Consider the following 4795-nt stretch of genomic DNA (forward strand, 5'->3'; position numbering starts at 1 on the left):
ACATGGGCAGCAGCACTCATTATGCAGGATCCAAGGATCCTCTGAGAACATTTTAGCACATAGTTCTTTGGAAGGTGGCACTGCCCTGATTATTGGCATCTTGCATCTGCATGCTTGGTGTCCTCAGAAGGCAGACTTTTCATGAGTTCATCCACCATAGCAATGATGTTTGAGGCTATTTTTGACTGAAGAAAGCTGCCTGGCATAGAGGTCAGAATTTTCTCTGACTGTGTTAGAGTTATGGAGTGCTCATGTGTAGTCCATAAATGCTTACCCAACAGGGCAACTGAAGAAGAGAGACTGAACTAGACCAGTATCATTTTACTTATTACTTGTTTTTATTTTAATTTTGTTTCTTAAGACAGGGTTTTTCTGCGTAGCCCTGGCTATCTTTGACTTCACTTTGCAAACCAATCTGACTTTGAATGAGAGATCTGCAAGCTTCTGCCTCCCAAGTGCTGGAATTAAAAGCAATTGCTTCACACATGGCTCTGGCATCAATTTTTAAAATAAAGTATATTCAACCAAAGCACAAATGACACACAAAGTTAGAAGAGTCAGTAGTGGGGTTAATGGTGAACTGAAACTCTCTGATGTCCACAAGCCTGCCTGGGGACATGCCTGAAATTCAGTTGGAAAGAATGCCAAAGTCCTGCCTTGCACGTTAGAGACCAATTACCACAACTATGTGCAGGGAGACTAGGTTATCTCAGTCCTTCAAACAAAAGCCTGAGGATTTTTGTTGAATGAAAATTTTAAGGGCCTACAGTGTCACAAAAGCCTGCTTCAGACATGTGTTTGGACACCAACCTAAAAACTTTAGGGAAAATAAGAAAAAAACACTGCTTTTACTAGCCTAGTGTGTTACTTAGAGTTCTCTAGGGAACAGAATTGATAAATGAATAAATATTAAGTGGGTATTTATTAGACTGACTTACACAATACAGTGAGGGTATTCCAACAATGGCTGTCTCATACCGGAGGGGCTAAGAGTATGATAGTCACTTGGTTTATGAGGCTGTCTCAGCAGTCCTAATCTGGCACAGAAGGTTTGGAAGATTCCTAGAGAGCTTCTGGTCTTGAGTCTACATGGGAAGCCTTAAGAAACTGGTTCTAGTCAGTAAAGGGATGAAGCTGTGGCAGCAGCATAGCAGAAACAGAGTTCTCCTATGTGCTTTTGTCTGCACTCCCACCAGAAAATGCTACCACACTGCAAATCAAAATTCCCTCTTGGGAGTGTATGCCCAGTGGCTGCCTGTAAGCTGACTCAGATCCATCACACCTGAAATTCAATGGAACATAATCAAGAGTAAGTGAAGAGGTGGTGAGCAATTAGATAGGCCTCAGAGGAGCACACAGATGAGCTCCCTGGTAACATTGCTGACCCATTCACAGATCACAAGGGCTGCTGGGGGCCCAGATACATGGCGCATGCCCATGGACATAGTCACAGAGGCTTTCCTGATCCATTTTCAGAATAATCTTAGGAGATGAGGATTTAATACCGATTTTGTAAGTTTAAAAAGAGATAGTAGTGACCTCAGAAACTTCAACAAACCCACTTAATCTCAGGAAGATTGACAGCAACTCAGCTACAGATTGACTCCAAAATCGAAATCTCCAACTAGGTGAAAGAGTATCGCAGTAAGAGCCGCTGAGGAAGACAGAGAAGCATCCAGAGCCCCACCAGTGCTCTCCAAATTTCCAAGGTACATTTTATGGCTCCAAAAGAAAGTACTAAGAGGATTATTAAAAAGAAACTGCTGAAAGCAAATTTTATAATATAATGAAATGCAGTGCTTGTCCAAGCACAGTGACTACATTTGTAGATAGTAAGGATAGAATCAGAAACACCCACTAACAACCCTCACCAGCAGAGAGCCTTCCTCAGATATAGCGTGGGTTACATGGCTAAAGAGAACCTTGTCATTCTCCTGGTTCCATCTTGAATTTCACAGACTAGAAGGAATCTGTGCAACTATAGAGTCTGCTGTTGTCCTCTGCAGCTAGTAAGCAAATGAGATGAGAGGAAGCATGGGATGCTTAGCCCTGGTAACAGCTAATACATCAATAAAGGGAGCAATTTTCTGGTTTTTCAAGACAGGGTTTCTCTGTGTAGCCCTGGCTGTCCTGGAACTCACTCTGTAGACCAGGCTGTCCTTGAACTCAGAAATCTGCCTGCCTCTGCCTCCCAAGTGCTGGGATTAAAGGCGTGCGTCATCACCGCCAGGCAAAGAGAACAATTCTTAAGTGTTTTTCTAAGCTTTTAAAACAAACACAATAATTAACTGTTAATTTTCTTAACCCTGTTACAAAATGACAAGAAACAATGTAGAAAGGATGTCTTGGTGGTTTGAATGAAAATGATTCCCATAGGCTCACATATTTAAATATTTTGTCTCCATTTGATACAGTTGCTTGGGAAAGGGATGAGGCCTAGTTGAAGGAGCTATCACTGGAGGCATATGTTTTGAGGTGTGAGGTACCTCTATATCATTCCCAACCTCTCCCCCCACCAGCACACACACCTTCTGCTTCCTACTTGAAAATAAGAACATAAGTTCTCAGCTACTAGTCCAGTGCCATGCCAGCCTTCATGTGGCCATGTTCCAGCCATGATGGTCATGGCCTAATCCTCTTAAACTGTAAGCCCCCAGTCAACTCTCTCTTCTATAAGCTGCCTTAGTCATAATGTCTTACCACAGAAATTGAAAAGTAACTAGAACAGCAGCCCTTTGGCCCATGGTTAGAGGCCACCATGTCAGGGAAGGTGCTGTAGCAGAAAAAAAGGCTCACAGTGCATCCACTCTTCAAGAACAGAGAAGGGCTAGAAATGAGGCTGGGCCAGAAAAAGTCAAGGTCTATATATATACAGTAACATGCTTTCCCCAGTGAAGCACCACATAGATGCTACAACCTTAAACATCCTCCCAACTTGATTCAATCATATGAGCCTGAGGAACATTTTATATTTAAACCACAATTTCTCAAACTCAGTTCCCTGTTCTAACCAGATTCTCAGTCTGAACCTCTGACATAAGATCCCCTCCTTGAAATTAGACATTTGTTCCATTTTATTGTAATCTATGCTGGGATCATCTTAAGCCACTTTTCAAGTAAGGCTTTGGAAAGAACCAAGCAGCTTCTACAGAGACAGCACACAAGACAAACAGACCTGGCTGGGCACATGCAAGAATGATCTGGAGGCCTGAGCCTCTGTGTGTGCTGGGTATGGGGTCTTGGAGGATGGATAGAAGCTGGGAGCTGCACCTGGATGAATCCCTCTATCTTCAGTGTCTTCTCCTGTCCAGTACACTCTACCTCATGTCCCCTTCCTTGTTGCCTGTGTCTTTCTGATACCCTTATCCACCCCAGAAGAAGACAGAGAAGTACGGAGGGTGCTGCACACATAAATCCTCTTAAGAGCAGGGGTTCTTGAAGGTGACAGGCAAGTGAGAGAGGAAGAAGTGACATTTGCCCTCATTCATCACTAACTGTAAGTTTCCTCTGTAAGGTCCTAGAGGAGGCAGTCTGGCCCCTCTAGTCATAGTAAAGTACTGTTATAGGACACAATAAGCACAAAGTTGCTAGGTACTAAGACTTGAGAATAGAGGGCTTGAGAGAAATGGGCATTAATTTTCCATCGCTCTGTTTAACAATGGGTATGTCCATTATGACATGCAGATAGGGGTGTCTGGAGATCCCCAAGATGGACATTCAGAGACATGTACACAAAAGGAAAGGCATTCTCTGTATATGAGATCCCACACTGGGAAAACAAAAAGTGAAAAATGGGGTCAGCTGTACAAAGACACAGGCATCAGGTGAGAATCTACTGTGGCCAAATGATCTTCTGGGATCCGTGTCAAAGAGTGGGTTCAGAAAGGCACTATGGAGGAGACAGGACTATCGTGACACCATAACGAACAGACCACACATGGTGTGTGTGGAGAGAAGAACAGCTTGTGTCACAGGAAACAGACCAGGGGCTTGTTGGCTTATTCAGGACTAGGAGTCTGTCCTGGTGACTCCACTGAAAGTTGAAAAGTCTGGGTATTCTCCATGGAAGCAAACAGAGGTTGATTATAAAGAGCTGGCTTTCCTGGCCACGGGACTGGTATACAGAGGTTGATCATAAAGAACTGGCTTTCCTGGCCACTGGACTGGCATCCAGAGGTTGATCATAAAGAACTGGCTTTCCTGGCCACTGGACTGGTATCCAGAGGTTGATTATAAAGAACTGGCTTTCCTGGCCACGGGACTGGCATCCAGAGGTTGATTATAAAGAACTGGCTTTCCTGGCTTTCCTGGCCACGGGACTGGCATCCAGAGGTTGATTATAAAGAACTGGCTTTCCTGGCCACAGGACTGGCATCCAGAGGTTGATTATAAAGAACTGGCTTTCCTGGCCACAGGACTGGCATCCAGAGCTCCTGGCAGGTAGGAAGCTGGAACCTAGAAGATGCTGAAGCAGCTGTCCCGAGAGAGAGTGGCTTTTATTCCAGGAAGCTCAGCTTTGCTCTTGAAGCCTCAGGTAAAATGGAGGCCAAGACACATCAAGGAGGGTCACCAGCTTTGCTTAGTGTTGACATCCGTAGTTCTTAGCTGAATCATCAGAGGAGGAGCTCCTACATTAGAGCTTAATCAGGTCCCTGGAGATTGGTCTGGCCAAAGGGATTTAAAAACCAACCTGCAACAAGAGCGGGGATTAAGAGAACAACCTCAAGCTACAAAGCAAAGATGCAAAGATGTCTCTCTCTCTCTCTTTCTCTCTCTCTCTCTCTCTCTCTCTCTC

The 4795-nt window shown here is 44.3% G+C and overlaps 1 long non-coding RNA gene across 1 annotated transcript in view; it reads right to left on the bottom strand.

The window, feature by feature from the left end:
- Positions 1-3738: 3738 nt before the first annotated feature.
- Positions 3739-4795, bottom strand: part of LOC116097593 — a 1765-nt gene continuing 708 nt past the window's right edge. The window contains exon 2 of the long non-coding RNA XR_004121480.1: positions 3739-4690. This is a non-coding gene — a long non-coding RNA (uncharacterized LOC116097593). The remainder of the gene's footprint in view (positions 4691-4795) is intronic.

The sequence above is a fragment of the Mastomys coucha genome, unplaced genomic scaffold, assembly GCF_008632895.1.
Source record: "Mastomys coucha isolate ucsf_1 unplaced genomic scaffold, UCSF_Mcou_1 pScaffold19, whole genome shotgun sequence".
NCBI lineage: Eukaryota > Metazoa > Chordata > Mammalia > Rodentia > Muridae > Mastomys > Mastomys coucha.